A 23526-nucleotide genomic window follows, 5' to 3' on the forward strand; every position below is an offset into this window, starting at 1 on the left:
GGCAGGAGACCTCCCCGGGAGCCCCCCGCGGCGCGCCCCACCACACCCCCATCCCAGCTCTCAGCGGCACCCCAGCCCTCCCGGGACCGGAGGGTCGCACGGGACGTGTCCTCAGGAAAAAAACCAGCCGACAGTTATCGAATGCCCACTGCATACCAGACCCCGTGCTGGCCTTCGTCGTCCCGTCACCGCGTGGATCCCTCACGACACCCCACCAGGGCGGGGCTGCCGCTGTCCCCCCCAGGGAGGCCGATCACATGATCCTGCCCCCCGGTCACGAGCGCGTCCCCCAGAGGGCTCTTCCCGATGACAACCCCAGAGCCCGGCGGGGGACGGGGAGGGCCAGACGCACGCGACCTGCCTGGCCCCTGCAGCCCGCAGGCCTCGGTTTCCCCATCTGTCAAAGGGTCCCCCGGCCTTACAGGGAGAGGATGGGGGGCGCCCTTCCCGCCCTCCCGGCCCCCCAGCCACGGAGCCCGTGGACCCCGCCCTCCCGGGGCTCCAGTCCAGGCCGGTTTGTAATCCACGGGCGCACTGGCTTTTCCGGCTGGGATTAGGGAGCCCGAGGTGAGTCAGCCCCACACCAGGAGCCTCCCGCGCAGGAGGCAGCGGGGCGCGAACCAGCCGCCATCTCGGGCCAGGTGCTTTCTGTACTGGGGTTCAGGAGGCATCTGTCGTCCCCCTCCAGGGTCTCCCCTCAAGACCCCCAGCCCGCGGCTTCCCCATCCTCTCAACAGCCGCCGGGAACCCGCCCTGGAAACCGAGGCTCCGGCAGGGCCCCTCCCGGCTCGCCGCCCACCGCGGGCCGTGCTCCCCCGTCCCCGGCCTTGCCCGCCCGCCTCCCCTGGCCCCACACCGGCCCACCCTGTGCCCAGCCCTCGGCTGCGGGGACTTCCAGCCCCCACTGGAGGGGGGGCTGGTCCTCCCCCCCCCCCCCGGGTCGGACGAGGAAACGGAGGCTGAGAGGCTCAGTCACTTGCCTCGGATCACCTGGCGCTGGAATTCAGAGCCGAGGCGGGGGCCCTGTGCCAGAGGGCAATGGGGAGCCACAGGGGGTGGGAGAGGAGGAGAGTAAGGCGTGGACAGCTCTCGCCTCCCCACTTCCGGTCGGTCACCCTGCTGGCCAGGGCAGCCCCGCTCCTGCCTCTCCTGTTTCCTGGAAGGGGCTTTCCGACCTCACTGGTTCTCACCCATGAGGGCAGTGTCAGCGCCAGCACAGGGGAAACTGAGGCTCCGGGCAGACACGCGACTCGCCCGCTTGGGGGCGGCACCCCCACCCCCAGCCCCCGGCAGCTCGGCCCTTTGGAGTTCACGAGAGGCTCTCCTTGCTCGCTGTCCCGCTCCTGGGGCTCGGGGGTGACTCCTTCACTGCTGGGCCTGGAAACGGGGGGCTGGAGGCACGGACCCCAGGGAAGGGCCGAGCGGCAGGGGCGCTGGCGTCCACCCCAGGCCCCGAGGCGAGGCCGGGCGGAAGCCGGGGCGGGCCGGGCCCCGGGAGGCGTTTCCAATGCTATTCCAGGGTTTCCCCGTGACGGGGCAGCTGTGGTCACTGCCAGGCCCGGGCGGCGGCCGGGCCAACCCCACGGCCTCCCCTGACCCTGTCGGCCAGGCCGAGCCGGCGCCCCGGAAAAGGGCCTTTGCCCTTCCTGAGCTCCGCTTCCTCGTCTGGGAAACGGGGCGACGCCGCCCCCCTGCCCGCCGGATGCGAGCGTGACCTCGAAGGAGCACGACCCGAGCCGAGCACCGGGCACGGGGCCTGGCCCGGCCCCACCGCTGGCACATGCCCCTGGAGGGAGGGGCTGCGGACCACAGCCCGGGTGGGGGGCGCCCCTCCCGCCCACAAGCCCGGCGGGGGCGACACGAAGCTGAGGAGACGCTCAGCCCTCACGACCACCTCCTTTCGGACGTGGGGACCCGAACCCCTGGGAATCTGTCCCCATGTCCAGGCACCTGCCTCCTGGCTGGCTGCTTTACGCCGGACAGCTGCAGCGGCGGTGCTTCCTGTCTCCTTCCTCATTTCAGCCTTAAATCAATTTTAAGGCGGGCGTTTCGGCCCTAGCATTTAGCTCCTAAGTGGGCCTTTTAAAAGCTATTTGATAACTTGGATATTTTCTGTCTTTTTTCAAATATTAAATTCTGGAAAGAGCAAATAATAACCAGGGCTAGAGCCGCTCCAGTTTTCCCCGTGAAAAGGAGGTACCCGGCGAGGACAAACGCAGATCCCACCCAGAACTCCCACCCCACCCGGCCCTCTCGCCCCGCCCCGCGTCCTGTCCACAGAGTCCGCTGCACCTGCGGCCACCTGGCCGTTGACTCATCCGGAGGCCCGCCCTGCAGGAGGGGGCGCTCCGGGGGCCCGGGCCGGGCGGCCCTGCTACTCTGGGCCAGGACCTGCTGCCCACAGGAGGGGCTCAGCCTGCGCCCAGGCCGAGCGAGCTCGTGAGTGGACCTGGAGACGGGGGGCTGGGAGCACGGACCCCGGGGATGGGGGCCGGGCAGCTGGGAGGGGCTAGCGCCCCGCCCCCCCGAGCCCCGAGGTGAGGCTGGAGTGCTCTGGCCGCCTGGGGACGGACGGCGGGTCACCGCCAGGCACCAGGGAAAGTTTCCGATGGTATTTTTATCCTGAGAACATGCAGGGGGAGGGCAGGAGGGGGACAGCGTGTCCTTGGCCCGGGCCCCTCGGCCTGCCTGCCCGCCCGTCCTCGGCTGGGTGGTCAGCGCGTGCGTCGCGCATCCCCGACCGTCACTGAGTCCCCGGGGCGGTGGGGCCTGGGGTGTGGGCGTCTCGTGGGGCTCCCAGCTTAGCTCCAGCTCGCTGTGTGATCTGGAGCAGGTCTCTGTCCCTCTCTGGACCTCCCTGTCATCACCCTTTCCAGAGAGCCAGCTCAGGGCTGGGGGCTGAAGACCACCGAGCCCACCCCGGCTGGGCAGGGCACCCTGCCTGCACAGGAGACAGGGAGGAAGCCAGCAGTGAAAACACAGCTGGATCAGAGGACGGGGGTCTCGGGGACCCAGCAGGAATCAGGGTGGGCTCTCCGGGGGAGGTGTCTGAGCCCAGCCTGGCAGAGAGACGGCGCGAGCCGGGAAGGGCAGACAGTGAGCGCGAAGGCCCTGAGGCTGCCTGCGAAGGGGCACCAAGCGCAGGGCAGCGCGGGGTGCTAGCTGGGATGGCAGGAACAGGGGGTCCGGAGCGGCCGAGGGGGAGCGGCGCGGAGATCCGGGGGCTGCTGCTCGCACACTGCAGCCGCCGGCCCCTCTCCTCCATCCCGGGGCCTCCTACTTCCCGCCCGCAGCCGCCCTTCCAGCCCACCCTTCCGGGGTCCCGTTTGGGGCCGCAGGGCATGGGGAGGCAGGCCCGGGCATCATCCCACCAGCGAGGGCCAAGGGGGAGCGAGCACCCCACATACGCAGGAGCCGCCGCCCCAGCGTGACAGACGTCGTCACTCTCAAGTCTCACATTCTACAGATGAAGAGACTGAGGTTCAGAGAGACAAAGGGATGTCATCTTAACAAGCTCAGGCTTGATCCCAAGGGCCAGGGGGCACCATGGGAGCGTTTTAAAAGTTTAAGAATTCTGGGGCTGTATGGCCTGGGGCTCCAATCCTGACTCCACCCTGTCCTGTGTGACCTTGGGCAAGTCACAAAACCTCTCTGAGCCTGTTTTCTCACCACAAAAATAGGGCGGATCATTGTAGCTATCTCACGGATGGTGCTGGGCTCCCATGAGCGGATGGGTGGAGTGGGCCCAGCCGGGCACATCCTGTCCCCTCAAGCCCCATCGTCACAGCTCCCTCACAGGCCCCTGAAGGATCGAGGGCCAGGCCTCCACTGTGAGCAGCAAGAAAGACAGACGGACACAGAGGGAAAGGAAGCCCAGGTCGGGGTGCCCGTGAGAGCCAAGGCATGTTTCTCCTCCTATGCTCACAGCTTTATTCTCAAGCTTCACCTGATCTTGATTCTCAAACATTGCCTGAGCACAGGAGAGTGAGGATCTGAGATTAAGAGAGGAGAGGCAGCCGAAGACAGAAAGGACCACAAAAGACAAGACCGGAAATTTTGCGAATGTAAAAAGCACTTAGCCTTTTTTAAAAAATATCAAAACCCATCAGAAATAAGATAAAAGGTAAGTATTCATTATAAAAAGGACTAAGGTACTTAACATGTAAAGAGTTCTTACAAATCAACAAGAAAAAAGAGCATAGCAGGGATAGCAGCGGGCTAGAGGCTGTGTCTCAGGGACGTCCACAACTGAGAGCCCTGAGAACCGAGGACCTGGCTTCTGCTCCTCGCATCAGAGAACGTTCCGGATACTGTGTCCCAACCCTCTTCGACAGGAGAACATAAAGCACGCCAAGAAGCTTGGCCTCGAGTCACCGGTCCACGAGCACTGGGCCTGGGAGTTAGGTCTCCGTCTCCGTCCCGGCCACTCCTCCTCCAGTAAGCCCCCCAGGCCCCGCGCAGCTCTCAGCAGGCAAGGGGTCCCACCTCGGGGTCTGCGTTTCCTCGCGGGGAGGCCCGTCCAGTGGGGCCGGAGCCCCCAGCCCCAGGCCCTGCGTGACTTGGCCCCTCTCTGCAGGGAGCACACAGGGACAGTTGCTTTCTTAAGTTCCTTTTTTAGTTTCCTCCCCGTTTTTGTAAATCTGGCTCTATTTGGAGACAGAAAATTCCCGGCGGGGGGGACCTGGCGCGATCTCCGCGTGTCCCCGGGCTCACCCTGGTACGGGCCGGAGGCTGCCCTCAGATCGGTGGGGTCCTGGGAAAACAGCCCGGCACGGGGCGGGAGCACAGCAAGAGCCAGGAGGGCCCCTCGGGCCGCCCCTGCTCAAGAGCACGCGGCGAGAGCAGGCGGACGCTAAGCTGGGCCTGGCGTTCTGCTGGGGCGAGACAAAAAGCATGTAGAGGAGAAAAGAAAAAAAGTCCTAGTAATTCCTGAGACGGGGTGGGGCCTCTTGTAGGTGGGTGACCTGGGAGGACCTCCTGGAGGAGGTGACATCTGAGGTGAGAGCTGAAAGAGGAGGGGAGGCGGGGAACAGTGTTCCGGAGGTGGGAACAGCAAGGACAAAGACTGGCCCATTGCTTGGTGGGTTGGAGGAAGGAGGGAGGGCGGGGGCTCTGGGGCTGAGCGTGCCAGGGGGAGAGGAGAAGGGGCCGGGGAGGAGGTTGGGGCAGCAGAGGCTGGAGATGATTCAAGTTCAGAGAGGGCGAGGATTTCCCTGGGGACGCACAGTCCGTTGGGGCCACCAGGAGCACGTCACGTGCGAGTGAAGATAACTATGCCCGTGTCACGGAGGTGGGCTCCCAGGAAAGACCCCCGTGGCTCCTGGACTTGCCAGATGCCAGGCCCTCTGCCCACTGCCCTTTCTTGCCCATCCGCCCTCATAAACTCCTCTACAGCCTTCAACACCCAGTTCCACGTCCTGACTGTCCTTCCCTCTGCCGGGGGCTATACCAGGCTGGGTGAGGGTTCTTCACCCCCTGCGTCTCCCCCACCGGGCCGGGGGCTCCTGGCCCTCAGGGTCCCTAGCATGGGCCAGGGGCTAAGGCAAGGGCAGAGGGCACAAGGGGGAGTGGCCCTTACAAGTCCTCCCATCACCTCAGTGTGGAAGGAAGCAGGTCTCCAGACCACTCCGGCCCCCGCTTGCCGGGGGGCCCTGCCGTCACCTCCCTCTCCATGCCTCGGTTACCCCCGAGCGTCCCCTCCGGGTCCTGCGGGGAAGGAGGCGGCGGCAGGAGCGGGCGGGTTCCCACGCCTTTGCCTCATTTACTGCTCTGGGCAGCGCGGCCCAGCAGGGAGGGGGCCGCCGGCCTCCAGGGCGGGACATGCCCGCTGTCAGCGCCTGCAGGGGGTCCACCCCAGACCCCGCCGGGGGTCACCACGGGCCTTTCACTCAGACCGCGGGGCGACCCCCGCTGCCCCAGCCCGGGGCGCACGTCCCCTTCCCCAGACCCCCCAGACAGCCGCTGCCCGGGCAAAGCGAGGGGGCTCTGGGTGGGGGAGAGGGGCTGGGGCGGAGGGGCCGGCAGGCCAGGCAGGGAGGGGGCTGCCCGCCCGCTCAGCCCCTGTCGGGGGAGCCGAACCCGGAGCCCGGGAGGGAGCCCAGGGCCCCGCTGGACGGGGAGGACGTCGGCTTCCCGCAGACCTGGACGGAGGCGCGCGTCCGCCCCGCGGGACCCCTGAAGCCCCAGGGGGCTCGGACCTCGCTGCGAGGGCCAGACCAAGGACCTCAGCCCTCCCCACGGCCTCAGAGCGCGGCGTTCCCGGGCCGCGGCCTCGCTGTGCGCCCCGGCGGACGCGGCGCTGGACCCGCTTTCCGTGAGGGGTCGACTCTGGTTTCCCGCGGGCGTCGCCTTACGCACTCAAGGACGCTCTTCTGAGAGCCTAGGCGCTCAGGGCGCTGCTTCCAAGGGAGGACAGGGGCCGGTGCCAGGCCGGCCTGGGCGGCCCCACTCACTCGTTCATTCGCTCATTCACCAGTTCCCCGAGCACACGTCTCCCCGGAGCCAGGCCTGGCCGGGTGCCTGTGAGCGCGACGCAGTCTCGCCCACTCCCAAGGTGCCTCTGGACAGGTGACCCACAGTCTCCAGGACACACCCGGACTCCCTCGGGCTCGGGAGTGCTCTCCAGGCATGCGGCCAGGCCAGATGGCCGAACGGAGGGGGCTCCCGGGACCCCCTTTCTAACCCTGACACCTCTGCTTCCGCCCACGCCCCTGTTCACGATGGACAGAGCAACGCTGGGCTCGAGAGGGCCGCGCCCTTGCCCGTGGCAGAGCAGGGAGGGAGCTCAGCTTTTCCAGCCTGGCGTCTCCAGGGGAAACCGGTCTCTCCAGGCCTGGCTGGGGATGGGCCTCCTCCAGGCAGCCTTCCCTGACTACGCCCCCCCTCGGTGCTATGAGGGGCAAGGGCTGGTGAGAGAGCCCCAAGCTGGAGGAGAGGGAGGGGCAGGGGCCTGGCGCTGTGTGACCCTGAGTCACTGCCCCTCCTGCTCTGAATCAGCACCCAGGAAGGGGCGGTGTGGGGGAGACTGCCCTGGAGCAGGGGGTGCGAGCAGCAGGTTTCTGTCCAGAGCTGGTGGGGCGGCCACAGAGCACTCCAGGCCAAGTGTTCTGGTGTCCTGAGGGGGAAGGAAGGAGCCTTTATTTAGCTCCAACTGCAAGCACCTCTTCAACAACCCGTGCAGACAGTGTCTGGGGCTTGCCCTGCTCCACCATAAGGAGACTGGCTCCAAGACAGGAATCCAGCACCCCAAAGCCGCGTGAGGTCTGCGCCGGTGCCTCCCCCTCTCTGGGCTGCCCTCTTAGCTCGGGCATCCTGGGGAGGTGGTGGGCACCCAACAGCTGGGGGGTGGGGGGAGGCCGCTGCGCTCCAGAAGGTTCTAGAGACGAGGCTGCTGCACCTTCCAACCTCGCACGCGCACCCAGGGGCTGGCGCATGGGCACTCGTCTGAGGACGCGCGGCGCTGCTGCTGGGCTCACCCGGCCTGGCCCTCTGCGGCTGCGCTTGCGCGGTTCACCTGGGGGCGGGGCGCGCCTCCGTGGCCACATCTGTAAAATGGGCCTAACTGGGGGAAAGGAGCGGAGTCGGGAGAGCAGGACACCCGGCCCGGGGCCAACCCCCGCGAGGCCACGGTTGCGCGCCCACGGGCGTCCTCGCGTGTCCAGGCGTGGACGTGGCTACACACGTTGGGGCGCGGCTGCCTGTCATTCCAGGGGTGCCAGGCGCACACACGCCTTGTCCTGCCGCGCGCTCCCCCAAGAAACGGGCCTGAGACGAGGGCTGGGGAGCAGGGAGCTGATGGGGGAGGGGGTGACCCCGCTGACGGGGCGGGGGAGGGGCGGGGAGGCAGGAGGGTCCCCCGCGGGCACCTGGGCTCCAGCCTGCTGGGTGCGGAGGCCCCACCCCCTCGGGGTCTCCCTCCAGGGGGCAGGGAGCCCCGGGAGAGGCCGGGCGCGCTGCGGGGGGCGGGGGGCAGGAGGCGCAGTCACGAGTGGAGGCTTGCCGCGGGCTCGGCATCAAGTCCTGATTAATTCCTGGCACTTCCTGCCCCGCAGACAGACGGGCCCGGGAGCGAACGGGGAGAAAGCAGGCGGGCCGAGGGGACTGGACGGCGCGCCGGCAGCCGCGACCGCCCGGGCGCCGAGGGGCGTGGGTCCGCGTGTGCACTGCGCACACGTGTGCACGCAGACGCGGGCCCGGGCGCCGAGGGGCGTGGGTCCGCGTGTGCACTGCGCACACGTGTGCACTCTGCAGACGCGGGCTGCGCCCCGACCCCGATATATCTGCCCTACCTACACCCGCGCGGGTCCCCACGCCCGCTCTCGCCCACGTGCAAGTGTGTGTGCAAGCACGCCCACACATGTGCGCGGGCCTGGCACGCGCACGTGCCCAGAGGGGCGTGCCTGTGCGTGCACTGCCGTCCCCCCAGGCCCCCCCCCCCCCCCCCCCCCCCCCCCGGTGGCCATGGATTGAGGGAGAGGCTGGTTACCCCGGCAACGAGCAGGCGCTGGGTGAGCCCAGGACAGCCTCCGTTCAAAAGCAGAGAGAGGAAGAAAAAAATCCCAAACCGCTGGACACAGAGAGGCCAGAGAAAAAGGAGCTGGGTGGGGAGGGGCGGGCTCTGCTCCCAGCGGCAAGACCCCGACCAGGGGCGCGGAAGTGCCGACGCAAGGGGGGAGCCCCCGGGGCGCCAGCGGGGGCGGGGGGGGGGGGGGCGCCTGCCAGGGGGCTGGGCTGAGGGCGAGCATGGCATGGCGCTCCGGGCCGATTCCCCAAGGCCCCCCCCAGCAGACCAGGGACCTCCGGCCCCGCCCGCCCAGAAGCCCCCGTCCCTGGGCCACTAACACTCGGGGGGCGCTCGCCGCCCGGTGGCCCTGCGCCGGCCCGCAAGGCTCCATGACTTATCCCCGAACCCCAGCTCCCCGTCGTCCCCAGCCCCGGGCGCCTGGCCGTCCCGGCTGGGAAAATGCTGGTCATACTCGGCCAGGGCGCGGGCTGCCGGCCCCCACGCGGGCAGCGTCTGGGAAGGGGCCGTGGGCCGCAGGCACGGGAGGGCGGAGGTTTCTCGTGCCCTGGGGGGATCACATTTACAGCGCCCTGCCTCCACGACCCCGTTTCGTCCTGAGAAAGCGGGACAGGGAAGATGCTGCCATGACCCCCCGCTTTTACAGGCGAGGAAACGCAGGCTCAGAGAGGTGCAGGGACCTCCCCAGGCCACACAGCCCGCCCTGTGACCTTGACTGCGGACACCCCGGGGAAGGCTGCAAACAACTGCCTGCTGTAGGGCAAGGGCCCCGGGGAGTGAGAATGGTTCTGTGCACTCAGTCCTCACTGCTGCCTGCAAGTGCAGCCACGGGGGACCCCTGGCCTGCGAGGCGGCCGTGCCTCCACGTCCAGCCTCACCCCCAGACCCCGCGTGGAGCCCCGGCTTGGCCAGCTCCAGGGGAGCTCCAGGGGCCCAGCTGCGAGCACCGTGGCAGGTGGCGAAGGGCGCTCAGATCCCCTCGTGGAAGAGGGAAGGACAGACACGTCCTCAGGCCAGCCAGGCGGGCCCTGCCGCCTCCGCAACAAGCTGGGCGTTCTGGAAGCCCCCCCCCCCCCCACGCCCCAGGCATCACCCAGCCCCTTGCTGCTCCCAGGAGCAGGGGCCGCCCAGGACCTGGCTGCACCCTGGCACGTCCCCAGGCTGCACCCTGGCTGCACCCTGGCACGTCCGCCGCCCTCTCTGCCCTCGGCCGCTGGCCTCATGCTCGGGGGTCACCGTGGTGTCGTTCACATCCTTCCTAAAGCACAAGGCAGCCCACCCGCCTGGACGCAGAATGTTCGGGCTTCTGAGGGGGCCGGCTCCCGGCGCCGGGACCCCCTGGCTGTGTGACCACAGGCATGTGGCTGCTCTCCCTGAGCCTCGGTTTCCCCACCCATAGGCTGGGAAGGTGCAGGTGAGCTTGGGTGTGGAGGACCCTCGGCTCCAGCCCTAGAGAATACCTGAAAGCCAGGGCAGCCCCTCTCCCCACTCTTGCTCCAAGGCTGGGGCTACTTGGACCCCCACTCCCAAGCAGCCCCAGCCCAAACCCGCCCCAGGTGCCTGGGGCATCCGCACGGCAGGCCTGCAGGGACGCAGGTACAGCACCCCAGACATGCAGCCGGGAAACGCCTGACTGTTCAAGTGGGAGGGGTCAGCCCAGAGAGGGCCGGGCACTGTCCACAGCCCCACCCTGGGAACACCCACCCTGTCTCCATGGAGACAAAAGCACCCCTTCCCTCTCACCGGTCAGTGGCCACCTGTCCTGGGTGTCCGTCCCAGGTGGCCCGGCAGGTTGGGGGCGGTGCAGCCACTCTCCAGCGGTGAGACTCTGGGTAGACCCCTCAGTCCCGCTGAGCCTCAGTTTTCCAATCTGCGCGATGGGGACATCAAGAGCAGGTAGCGCGTATAATGAATCAGGCCAGTCGCGCTTCGAGCAGGGCCGGCAGAGAGCAACGCCAGCAGCTCCTGCCATCACGTGGAGTCTTTCGTGGACCCCAGAAAATCCTGTTCCTTAAGCTAATCCATTCCTGCGCGTGCAAACCCAAGGTCGGTGGGACCTGTGATTAGATGGCTCCAGTTAAGGGCCTCTGATTAGATTACGTGACCCGGGGTGGGTCTCGATCCTTTGAAAAGTCCTTTAAGACAGAGGAATGAAAAAGCTGCAGACACATAAACATGCGGCTGAGACAGAATAGACTCCACAAGCTGAGAGAGAAGGTCCTGAGGCCAGAGGCTGGAATCCACGGGACGCCAAGGCCAAGGGGAGCCCCTCGGGCCAGAAGCTGCAAGGAGCGAGGCCCGGAGGAGGGGGGACGAGCGGGCACCGCCACGTGCCGCGTGCCCACGGCGGCAGCTCAGGGAGGGAGGAGCTCCTGACCGAGCCTGGGCTTGGGCCCATTCACGGCCTCAGCTCTGTGGGCTTTTAACCCAGTGACCCCCCGTAAAAGCCAGCCCATTTCCAGCGCGCCGCCCCCAGCGGCCTTTAGCAGACCTCGGCAATCGCCGTCACCCTTTCTGAGCCAGGCCCCACGGCGGGAAGTGGCCACCTGTCTCCCATACTGACCACCAGGCACGGTGGGAGCCGCGTCCAGGGAGCTTTTGGGCGCAGAGGACAGTCCCCGACAGCCCCGTCCCGCAGCACCCGGGAAGCTTCTGGAGAGCAACTGAACTGGCGTTTCCGGAGCGCGTCCTCCCCGATGTCCTCTGCGGGAAGCGCCCGCAGAGCTGCCCCCTGCCCAGGACGCCCGCTCCGGGCCAACCTCGGGCCTGCCCTTCGGGACCTGGGGCTCCCTCCCTACCTCTGGCCACAGCCTGACCTCACCTGGCTGGCACTGCTGGTGCCACGCGTGCCCCCACCCTGGGGACAGGCCCACCCCTGCCTGGCCTCTGGGCCCCCTTCAGCCCCCGCGCAGGCCAGCCGGGGCACGGCTCCACCCATCCGCAGCTTCTCAGAGACGGAGCTCGTGTCGACAGACGGCTCCGGGCACCCGGCTGCGTCCCCAAGCCCCTTCCCCAGATTCTCGTCTTCACCCCGCAAAAGAGCCCTGGGAGACGGAGACGGCGGTTTTACAGGGAGGAAACCGAGGCACAGGGGCTGACCTGAGCACTGCTGACTTCTGATGGTGGGGGTACAGGAGTGGCCACGGCGGGGCTGGCGCCCCAGGTCCTGCGCTTGCAGAAGCCACGTCCTGGCAGCCACGGCAGAGCCAGGGCTCTGCGAGGGGGCCCCGGCGGTCCCTGCGGGCTCTGCGTGGGGCCGGGGTGTGGACGATTGGGGCAGGGGCCAGAGGTGGTTTTGAGGGGCTTGGCCGTGTGCCCTGGCCTCTGTGGGCTCATCTGTGAAATGGGCTGAGGGGACAAAGCGAGGCGGGCCCGTCCCCGGCACCCAGAGGGCACTCAGCAGCGACTTCCAGCCCCCTCCCCACAGCCTCTGCCCTCCTGGGGACAGGTCAGCCGTGCTCAGGCCAGACGGATGTCCAGCAGGGGAGTTGGCCCTGCGAGCTGGAGGGGAAACACACCCCAGCAGAGGGGCAAAGGCTGGGTGCCCTCCCCCTGGAGCGGCGAGACTCAGCACAGGGGAGCCCAGGATGTCCAAGGAAGAGTGAGAGGTGCAGGGACAGGTGAGCAAGGACAGGAGAGAACAGGTGAGGGGGACAGGTGAGCAGGGCCAGGTCACAGCGGGAGGTACCGGGACAGGTGAGCAGGGACAGGAGAGAACAGGTGAGGGGGACAGGTGAGCAGGGCCAGGTCACAGCGGGAGGTGCAGGGACAGGTGAGCAGGGCCAGGTCACAGCGGGAGGTACCGGGACAGGTGAGCAGGGACAGGAGAGAACAGGTGAGGGGGACAGGTGAGCAGGGCCAGGTCTCCACAAGAGGGGCAGGGAACAGGTGAGCAGGGCCAGGTCACTGCAGCTCCCTAACTCCCGCCGTGCAGTGCCAGCCAGTGAGGAGGGGACAGATCGTCCTGGGGCCTGAATCTGGGCTCAGAGGCTGCCCCATCAGCCTGCGCTGGACGCCTGGACGTGGCTCAGAGGAGCACTGGGGGCCCCAGAAAATCCCTCAAACCTCTCTGAGCCTCAGTTACCTCATGTGTAAAATGGAGACAAGAATAAAGTCACTTTGCTGGAATACCGTGAGAAATCGATGCATCTGTGCACGTGAAACCCCCCAAAAAGCATCAGCTGCCCATAAACGTCTTTGTTCTGAGACTGTGGAGCCTGCCCTCCCCCACTCAGGGCCCCCCATCATGCGGCCTCGCTGGCCAGCCAGGGGGAGTGGGCGACAGCAGTGAGCCAAGACCTGGGAGCGGCAGAGCGGTCAGCAAGGCCGGAGCGATGGCAGAGTGACAGCACCCGGGACGACGAAAGCCACGGGGGGAGCGCGGCGGGTGGGTGGGGACAGAGCAAGGGGGTGAAGTGACCCAGGGCAGCACACAGGGGGTGGGGGCGGGACCCCAGAGCAGTGCTGGCCCCAGGGTCCCTACTGAACCCAAGGCCAGCTGCACTGGCCAGGTTGTCTGCACTGCCTGCAGCCGCCTACACCCCTGGCCAGTTACGCGCTCATACCACTCCCCGCTAAAACCTCCCTCCCCCGCTCACGCCACCTCCCCACTCACACATCCCGGCTCACACCACCTCTCTGCTCACACCACTCCCTGCTCACACCCACCTCCCCTGCTCACGCCACCTCCCCACTCACACACACCCCACTCACACCACCTCCCCACTCACACACACTCCACTCACACCACTCCCCACTCACACCCCCCCAGTCATGCCACTCCCCACTCACACCACCATCCCACTCACACATACCCCGCTCACACCACCTCCCCGCTCACACCCATGCTCACTGCTCACACCATCTACACTAGTCACAACCATCTCACTGCTCATACCCCGTCCCTGTTCACACCAATCTACACTACTCACACCTGTCTACACTGCTCACACCTCTCACTTCACACCCATGTGACCCATGTCAATGCTCACATCCATCTACACTAGCTACACTGATCTCATTACTCACACCTATCTACACAGATCACGCCCATCTCATTGTTCACACCCATCTCGCTGCTCACACCCAACACTAGTCACACTCACATACACAGCTCACACCTGTCTACATTTAACACCCCCTACGCTGGTCAAGCCGTCCACACCAGCTGCACCCATTTCACTGGCTGCGGCTGCAGCTCCACGAAGGCAGCCGCGCTCCACTGCCCACACACACCTTCACCTCTCCCACCTGTCTCCCAGGTCCACCTCCTTCTACCCGGCCCCTGCGCCGTCCCCATCGTGGCCCTGCCTCTGTGTCACATCTGTCTACACTGCGTGCACCCGTTTAGACAGCCTGAGCCACCTACCAGGCTGGTCCGTGGCTCCACCCCCGGGAACTGTGTCTTACCAGGATTACAGGTCAGCAGGAGGGGTTCCCGTGTGTGGGGTGGTCGTCCACGAGCCCCCCACTACCGAGAGCCCCAGCGTCCCAGGCTGAGGAGGCCCAGGTGGCTTGGAGCCCTTCCCAAGCCCGCTGCCCAGCGCAGCCTGGTGGGGGGCTCCTGCCGGCTCCCCGGCGCTGACAGGCTGATTACGGGGTGGGATCAGCCACCGCGCCTCCCGCGTGGCACAGCTGCAGGCTGGGGGGTGGGGGCGACCGAGGGAGGGAGGGGCCCTGGGGGTGCCTGTCGCTGCCTGCCTCTCCCTCCCCACTGCAGCAGCCAGAGCAGCCTGTGGGGGGAGCCCCAGAACCCAGGGCCGGGCGAGGCACATGCACGCCAGCGTCGAGCCAGGGAGCACAGGCCGAGCACCTGCTGTGTACCTGCCCGTGCACACCTGGCCACGCGGGCCTCTGGTGAGCCGCTCGCTGTGCCCATCTTCCACACAGGTGGGCTGAGGCTCGGGTCTTCCCGCGGAGAAGCCCCCAATGCCAAGGAGCACTCGCGTCACTCAGGGAAACACAGGCGCCAGGTAAGTCACCGTGTCTCACCTTCATGGCTACTCTCGGGTCCAGTGCAGGACTCTCACACCTGCTTTTCAGATGAGGAACCAGCTCAGAGAGGCAGAGCAACTTGGCTCAAGGTGCACAGCCAGGAAGTGGCAGCCGCTGAAATGTGACCCCGAGGCCCGGGCCCTCGGCGCTGCCCTCCTCTCCGCAGCTAGGCGGGGTGGCCTCGGGATCTCGTGGGCGGTGGTTCTCAGCGCACGTCCCGTTCGTCCGCCTGAGCTCCCGGTGACCGGATGTCCACCCTGCCCGGGACGCCCCCAGGAGAGGGGCACGCACATCTGCCCTCCGTGCCCTCTTCTGGCGTGGACAGGAGGAAGAGCGCTGCGCGCCGGGAGCCGGGACGTGGTCGTGGCAAGCCCTGCCCTAGGCTGTCCTGCGACAGACAGCCCCCACCCCCGGCTCCACCCCTGCCCACGGCACAGCTCTGCTGGAGGGCAGGGGCGGGCAGCTTTGACGCGAGGGGAAGACGGGACGGGCACAGCCCAGCGCTGGGCGCGGGCAGTCTGAAGGGCCACGGACACCCATGGGGACCTCTGGGGCCGGCGGTGGGGGAGAGTCCGGGGCTGCGGGTGGGATGGGGGGTGAAGCCCCAGGGAGGGCGCATCTGCCAAGGAGCCGGCGGGGAAGAAGCCCGAGCCTCGGGGTCCCCAATGAGCCGACCACCTCCAAGGGGGGGGGAGCTGAGAACGGGGAGGTGGAACGCAGGAGCCGAGCAGGCAGCCGGAGGAGGAGGGCCCGACGGGCACGGGGGCTGGTGGTGACCGGGGCGACAAGTGGGGGCCACAGCACGGCCCCGGGCAGGGACAGGCGGCCCGCACCCCAACAGCACCGCGGCATTAAGGTCCAGGCCGAGAGAAACAGCGCAGAAGCTTGGGGGCGTCAAGAGGGACTGCTCTTAAAGGGGAGATGTCTTTAAAAGAATAGAAAAGTTGCCTCCAGGCCCTAAGTAGCTGCTCCCCATCTCCCCCAACCCACCCCCATTCCAGCCTCCCTGCCGAACTTGACATCCCAGAACGCAGCGAGCAGCTCCACCTGCGGTCCAGCCAGGTCTGCTCCAAGACATCTGCTCAGAAAGCCCTTTCCTGACATCCCACTGTGCCCACTTAGTGAAAGAGGGGGGTCCCACGTGCTGTGTCCACTTTTTGAAGGGGGGGTCCCACGTGCTGTGTCCACTTGCTGAAGGGGCTCCCATGTGCTGTGTCCACTTGCTGAAGGGGCTCCCATGTGCTGTGTCCACTTGCTGAAGGCCAGACATGCTGTGTCTATTTACTGAAGGGCGTGGGGGGCCCTTGTGCTGTGTCTACTTACTGAAGGGTTTTGGGGTCCCACGTGCTGTGCCTGCCCATGGAGGGCCATGTCTACTTATTGAGGAGGGGTGGTCTGTCGCGGCTAGCGGTGAGCTCCACCAGGAGGACTCGGCTCAGGGCCCCGGGGTGCCGTGGGTGTTGGGAAGTGTCTGAGCTCACAGTGGGCCCTGGGTGACCTCCTGAAGGAACGAGCCAAGGCGGTAGGGAAGGCCCTAGCCAAGCGGGAATCTGCTGACGCGGGGGAGGGAGGCGCGCCAGGGCCACGGGCTGGGCGGGAGAGGGGCCGGGCTGTGGGCACGGGGGTGGCCTTAGCAGGCAGACAGCCCATCCGCAGGCGCGGGAGGGAAAGACGCGAGGGTCCCAGGTGCCGGGAAGTGGCAGCTGTGCAGGAGCGAGTGGAAGTTCTCCTCTTTTATTTTCTTGGTCTAAGAGGAAGCCATGTGGTCAACTGAGGGTCTGGGGCCTTGGGAGGAGGAGACAAGACCAAGGACCATGGAGGAAGGAAGGGGCCAGGAGCAGGCTCAGGAGGGAGGAGGGAGGGGCTAGAAAGGGGCGGGGCCAGGACCAGGCTTAGGGGGGAGGAGGGAGGGGCTAGATAAGGGGGTGGGGCCAGGACCAGGCTTAGGAGGGAAGGGCCAGCTAAGGGGGCGGGGCCAGGACCAGGCTTAGGAGGGAGGGGAGGGGCTAGACAAAGGGGGCGGGGCCAGGACCAGGCTTAGGGTGGGAGGGAGGGGCTAGATGAAGGGGCGGGGCCAGGACCAGGCTCAGGAGGGAGGAGAGAGGGGCTAGACAAAGGGGGCGGGGCCAGGACCAGGCTCAGGAGGGAGGAGAGAGGGGCTACGTAAGGAGGCAGGGCCAACACCAGGCTTAGGATGGAGGAGGGAGGGCTAGATAGGGGGCGGGGCCAGGGCCAGGCTTAGGATAGAGGAGGGAGGGGCTAGGAAATGGGCGGGGCCAGGACCAGGCTTAGAGGGAGGGGCTAGAAAAGGGGGCGGGGCCAGGACCAGGCTTAGGGTGGGGAAGGAGGGCCTAGATAAGGGGGCGGGGCTTAGGGACCAGGTGGGGTGGGACCCAGGTCCCAGGAGGACTGAACTGGCATCTGGACCCAAAAAAGCCGGGGCAGGGTTGGGAAGGAGGAGGAAGGGGGCGAGACTGGGGACGTGAGCTGGGTCAGCGAGGCAGATCCGGTCCTTGAGCCCCGGGGGACGGTAACGGGCCTGAGGGTTTGTGTCCTTTAAGCCTTGCTCCCTGCGTGTCCAGGAGGGTGGGGAGTGGGCTAGGGAGTGGGAGCAGGGACGGCTCTAGAGGGCGCTGTCCTGTCAGCAGCCTCGCTGGGCCCCCCCGGGACAAGGCGCCAGGGCCTCTTCTCCCGGGGAGCCTAATGGGTCCATCAGTCGGTACTGACGGACAGACTCGCTGACAGCTCGCAGCCCACCCCCAGCCCACGGAAGTGCCGAGCTCGGCGTGGAGGGGGCTCCTGGGACCAGGGCCCGGATGGGGTGAGGTGAGCCCATCCGTCTGAGGCGTGGGTCCACCCTGAGAGCTTGGCCGGGGCCCTCGCCGACGGCAGGCCTGCCTGCGCAGACGGCCGCGTTCTCCCCTCCCGGCACGCAGGCAGTGTTCCAGAAAGTTCTGTCGGTCCGTATTAGTCTTGCGGGGGGGTAATAATGAGGCGGATGGAGCCACGCCTGTGGCTAAGGTCACTGGTGGGTGGAGGACATCAGGTCAGCTCAGCGTTGGCGACCCCAGGCCCCCCCATCCACTCCCTGAGCCTCAGTTTCACCACCTGTAAAATGAAAGAGCTGGACTGGCCAGGACGCTGAGAACCCTTCCTCACAGTCCCAGCTCCTGGCACACCTCCAGCAGACAGAGCTTAGACGGGGTCCATTTAGCCCCATTGCTCAGAGCAGGGAAGTGAGGCTCAGAGAGGCAAAGCTGCTGGCCTCGAGTCACACAGCAAGTAGGGAAGGGCCCCCGTCAGTCCAGCTTCCCCTGGCCATGCCCAGCATGCAGAGATGTTTCCCTGGAGAGGAGCTGCGGCCAGCCAGTTAGTGAGGGGGTTCCCGGCCTGCGCCCCAACTGGCCTGGCCCCCTCCCTCCCTCACAGCCTCCTCTCTCCAACCCCAATCCTCGCTGGGCCGGGCTGCTTTGAGAATTAAATGAGATAATGTTTGGGGAAGCACTTAGCCCCGCGCCTGGCTCCAGCAGACGCTGGGTAAACAGTCATTTTCCTTATTATCCTTGGGTGCCAAGTCTCCGCGGAACGTCACGCCACTTGCCGAGAAACAAAGGGGCCCAGTAACACCACAGGCTGCTGAATCCACTGGCAAGCCGTCAGCCAAACGCTAAAGCCCCGACGCATCTCGAACGCCACGGCTCCCGCCACCTGGGCCGTCCGGGCGCCCGAGGACCCGGCTCGGGGGCTTTCGAGGCAGGGGGGCTGCTGGTGCCCTCCCGGCCTCAGCTCGGGCACCGGGAGACGGGCGGCTGCCCCCGCTCGCTCAGCCCCCGGGAAGCCCTGGGCCAGGCGGCCCCCGCAGCTTTCCACCTGCCCACGGGGGGCCCCGCCACGGGGAGGGGCAGAGGTCGCAAGCCAGGAGAGGGGCCGCCCAAAGCGATGCCCGCGAAACGACCCACGCAAACGGGACAGGTGCAAACGCAAAGGGCTGAGACGAGGCGGGATCGAAAGCTGAGGGTGGCGGCAGGGCAGGACCGAGGCCGGGTCTCGGCGGGGGGTGTGGGGGTCAGGTTGGAGGCCGCCTCCCAGCGCGCAGAGCGGAGACAGCTCTCAAGGGGCGCACACGCGCCACTGCCGGGCACGTCTAGGAATCTGTGTTCGGCCGGCCCAGCCCGAGGCCCCGAGCACCTGGCCCAAGACCCCTACCACCTGACTAGCGCAGAAGCGTCCTGCAGGTGACACCCACAGGTGGGAGGCACACCTGAAGAACGTCAGAAGGAGAAGGTCAGCCCGGCAGGACACCACCTCGCGCGGGGAGACCCGTAGCCGCTCCAGAACCCATCGCTGACTGACAGTAACGCTGGGGAACGAATTGCCTCCCCCAAGAGGCGTGCCCAAATGCTAATCTGCCTAAAGGCAGTGGCCACGAGAGGTTCTGAGGGGAGAGGGAACAGCAGGTGTAACGTGGGGGCATCTGGGGGACATGGGAGTTGTCCAGCATGACAATGCAATGATGGATATGGGCCATTACATATTTTGTTACAACCGATCAAATTGTGTGGGGCACAGTGTCAATCTTAAAGTGTAGGCCATGCTGAGGCACAGTGCTTCGATGTGTGGTCATGGATTGTAATAAATGTACAATCTAAGACACACTAAGAGGGGTGCCATGAACGTGGGCAAGTGTGGCAAAGGGACGGGCTGGGGTATACAGGAATCCCCTCTATGTTTTATGTAACATTTATGTAAACTAAGTCTTCTTTAAAAATAAAAAAAAATTATGGGAAGCGGACTTGGCCCAGTGGTTAGGGCGTCCGCCTACCACATGGGAGGTCCGCGGTTCAAACCCCGGGCCTCCTTGACCCGTGTGGAGCTGGCCATGCGCAGTGCTGATGTGCGCAAGGAGTGCCCTGCCACGCAGGGGTGTCCCCCGCGTAGGGGAGCCCCACGCGCAAGGAGTGCGCCCCATAAGGAGAGCCGCCCAGCACGAGAGAAAGTGCAGCCTGCCTAGGAATGGTGCCACACACGGAGAGCTGACACACAAGATGACAACAAAAAGAAACAAATTCCCGGTGCTGCTGATAAGGATAGAAGCGGTCACAGAAGAACACACAGCGAATGGACACAAAGAGCAGACAACTGGGAGGGGAGAAGGGGAGAAAAATAAATAAAATCTTTAAAAAAATTTTTTTAAATTAACCCAATTTGTGTCCTGGTGGGGGTGAGCGCATTTGTAAATAGGACCTTCTGAGGAAGTTATTATTGGTTAAGGTGTTAATTATAAAGTAATCATTTTGAAGATTAATTAGTAGTTGACCCACGTGACTGGAGGCTTTCTAAAGAGAGGAGATTGGGAGGCAGTCAAGCAGAAGACGCTGCAGAGGAGAGCACGGTGCCCCCGACACTCGGCTGACCCCAGCACACAAGCCGCCCAGGAGAAACCGGCCGACATCCTGGTCCCGGCGCTGGCCACCGGGAGGCGGCAGATGCTGGCTGGGTCGGCATGTGCCGCGGCAGCTCTGGCAGCCTGAGACAAATCAGAGCAATAACGGTACCAGGCGGGTCCCCCCCCGCAGCCGCACCAGGCCCTGCGCTGGGGGTCCCACCAGGGAAGGCCCTTTTGCAGATTAGACACTGACGCACGAAGCAGGTGGGCAAACCGCTCAGGGCACGCAAGCCGGCCAGCAGCTGGACCCGCGAGCCTAACCCCAGGGCTAGATCTCTGCGACAGGCTGCCGAATCAGAAAAACAAAAGGTCCAGGCAGAGCAGTATATCCACCAGGCGGGCGTACTGATTTTTTAAGCAGATGCTGATTGTACCGGGGGGCAGGTCAGGGAAGGCTTCCTGTAGGAGGTAGAGCTTAGGCTGAAACCTGAAGCGGGCGAGGAGGTAGCCGAGCCGCAGCGGGAGAGGAAAAGGCCTCGCGGGGCTGGAGGGCAGCTGGGCTATCTGAGGGCCAGAGCGGCGGGCGTGTGAACGGGGAGGACAGAGGCGGCGGGAGGTGGGGCACAGAGAGCCTGAAATCTGCTGGCCTGAAGTTGGGAGCGCAGTGGCCACGAGCCAAGGCCTGCTGGCAGCCCCGGGGCCGGAGGAGGCCAGGGACAGATTCTCCCCCAGCGCCTGCCAAGGGAGGGGCCCTGCCCACAGCTTGATTTCCAACCAGTGGCCTCCAGAGCCGCGACGGGACGGCGCTCTCCACACCGCCCGGTGCGTGGGACTCGGCCACCGCGGCCGCCGGAAACGAAGGCACGGTCCTCTCTGCTCCCCGGCCACCCCGTCTTTGTCCCTGGACCCCGGCTGACTGTCCCATGGGACTCCTGGCCCGGGGCACCTGCTGTGCCTCCACAGCAGCCAGGCGTAGAGACGTGCCGCACTGCGCTGGCCCCAGCACTACCCCAGGCCCAGCTCCCGGGGCTCGGCCTCCGTGTGCACCGTGCCCCGTGTCTCCTTCCCTGGCCCCCCGCGCCGGGGCTGGGGGAAGGGGGTAAGGGGAGGACGCCCAGGCCCACCCAGCCTCGGCTGGTCCCGGGGCCACCAGGAGGGCAGCCTGGCCCGAGCAGGCCCTGCGTCTGGCCCGCTGGCCCTGCAGCCGCAGAGCCAAGGCCATGGACCCAGGCCAGGACCAGGGAGCCGCCAAGACGGGGGGAAGCTGGGGGGCCCGTCCGGCTGCCCCCCGCCCCGGCAGAGGCCCGGAAGGGGGTCGCCAGGTCCCCTCTTTACACAGCCCCCAAGCAGGCCCAGGATCACCCCCCAGGGGCTTCGGAGGGCTCCCCCTTCCTTCTGAGGGCGGCCCGGGGGGGGGACCTGGCTGCGCTGGCCGGGCAGGTGCTGCCGACAGCTTGGGGCCCAGCAGGCCAAGGCGATGGGTAGGGCAGAGCCTCCGGCCGCGTGGCAAAGGCAAGGGCGGGGGCCCCCGAGCGGGGAGGCTGCCCCGCCCGCCCTCCCCAGACTGCGGAGCTGCAGCCCTGGCCGCCCAGACAGGGGCAGGGTTCCGGTGCCCGGCGCACAGATGGGGAAACTGAGGCTCCGGTCAGAAGAGTGGCAGGCACCATCACTTCTGTCCCCAGGGTCGGGGCGCAGGCCATCAGATTCCTTCCAGGCAGGGGCTCTCGATGGAGCCCGGCGGGGAGGCTCCTTTCTGATTCTTCTCAAGCCGTGTCAGAGCAGCGACAGGCACTGGCCAAGCACTGGGGGGGCACTGGGAGGGGAAGGCGGAGAGAGGGGCTGTGCCTTTTGGGGGTCAAAGACAAGCAGGGGAGAAAGAGAGGAGCTGAGCCCACCTGGAGAAGCAGGCGTGGACGGTCTCTCCTTTGGGAGCCAGATCCGTCCGGGGCGCCCCCTTAGTTCAGGCAGCCTAAGAGGGGGGGCTTCAGTGAGTGCTGGGGGGCCCAGCCTGGAGCAGGCGGGAGATTGGGAAATGCAGCTTCCCAGGCTCCAGCCCCCAGGCCTCTGCACCGGAATGCCAGGGATGGAGCTGGGGCTGGGGGCTCTGGGGGCTCTACCTGCTCCCCAGAGGGTTTTGAGGGGGCCCCAGTTCGGTCTCCCGCCGCTAAGATGCCCCCACTCGGGCACGCACGAGTTGTGACTCAGGAGCTAAGACGCGCCAAAGTGACACTGCCAGTGCCCCAGGCTCAATGCGAGGGACCTCGCGTGACTCCAAGAACGCGCGCACGCCAGTGGCCCTGTGGGTTCAAAGCGCGGTGACTAAGCTTCCGCCACCCCAGGCGTCGGCGATTCAGAGCTCAAGGCCACGCCCACCGAAGGCGAGGGGACCCCATGCCCGGGGAGACCCACACCCCGCGGGACAGGACGGGAAGCACATGCCCGGCGTTTAAAACGCAGTCACAGGCGTGAGCCCGTCTCCACACCGCCGTTCGCACGTCCGTGGAGGCACCGAAGAAATTCCAGAAGGTTCTGTCAATGACGGTTACTTGGAGAACATAGAGCTTCAGGGACTGGGGAAACGGGCCCCGGAAGGAGAAAGGCGCTTGCGACTTCCTGGCCTGACAACTGTCTCAGTGCTTGGCCCTGCAACTGAAAGGCTGCGGCCGCTAGTGTCTGCACGCCCGTTTATTTTCACCGTCCCCGCGGGGACGTGGGCCCACGAGGGCGGGGATCGCCAGCGCAGCGGGGTCCCCAGCGCCCGGGCAAGGGCGGAGCGCGCGCGGTATTTGCCGAGGGCGTAGGTGCTACAATCCCGGCCTCCTCGGAGCCCGGGTCACTCGGCTCTGACCAGGCGAGGGCAGGCAAGGAGAGAGAGGCCCACGGTGGCGGGCAAGGGGGTGGCGCTGCGAGCCACAGCCCCCGGGCCCCAGGCCTGGGACCCAGGGCCCCGGCAGGTGGTCCTCCACGTCGCACTCGTCCACTCCCTGAGCGGACGCTCAGCCCCCCGGGAAGCGCCACTCCTGAGCATTCCCAACCTGCCGCAGGCTTCCCCCCCCTCAGCCCTTCGGGCACCCCCCCAGGCTGCTCCTCGCCGTGCCCCTCTGGGCACCGGTCCTAGCAAGGGGCTGAACGGGTCCAGCTCCCTGCAGTCCGCCCGGGGACCCCCGCCCTGGCCTTGGCCTTGGCCTGGAACGCGGACCCCAGAGGGTCACGGCAGGGGTTGGCGCGGCCGGCTGCCACCCAGAACGCCAGCTGCTGGCGGCGATTTATTTTTGCCTTAAGTGCCAGAGAATTGCAGGGCTGCAGCCGCCAGCTCGGGGGGCTCGGGCTGCAGCTGGAAGGAGGGAGGGGGGAGGCGGGCGGGAGGAGGGCAGGCCTGCAGCCCCCGTGCCCGACCTCCGTTGACCCCCGCCACCCCGGGCAGCGCCCCGTTCTGCACAGACGCCCGGCCCGCGCAGCCCCCTCCTCCCCGGGCTCTGCCATGCCCGGCCCCCGACAGCTGCAGAGAGGACGCCCGGGGTCCAGGCGGCCGCCGCGCGGGCCCCCACCTGCTTCTCGGCAGGGCTGGACCCGCCGGCCGGGTGCCCCGCTCAGCTCCCGACCCGGGGGGCAGCGTCCAGGCCCC

The 23526-nt window shown here is 66.7% G+C and overlaps 1 protein-coding gene across 2 annotated transcripts in view; it reads right to left on the reverse strand.

The window, feature by feature from the left end:
- Positions 1–23526, reverse strand: part of KCNJ12 (potassium inwardly rectifying channel subfamily J member 12) — a 41150-nt gene that overhangs the window by 12437 nt on the left and 5187 nt on the right. Inside the window, exon 1 of one of the 2 annotated variants that reach the window (XM_058283325.1) lies at positions 10265–10625. The exons of the other annotated variant lie outside the window; for it this stretch is intronic. The gene's annotated coding sequence lies outside the window, so the exon portion shown is untranslated. Of the gene's footprint in view, positions 1–10264; positions 10626–23526 lie in introns of those variants that run through there. 2 annotated transcript variants of the gene reach the window in all.

The sequence above is a fragment of the Dasypus novemcinctus genome, chromosome 21, assembly GCF_030445035.2.
Source record: "Dasypus novemcinctus isolate mDasNov1 chromosome 21, mDasNov1.1.hap2, whole genome shotgun sequence".
In the NCBI taxonomy this organism is placed as follows: Eukaryota; Metazoa; Chordata; class Mammalia; order Cingulata; family Dasypodidae; genus Dasypus; species Dasypus novemcinctus.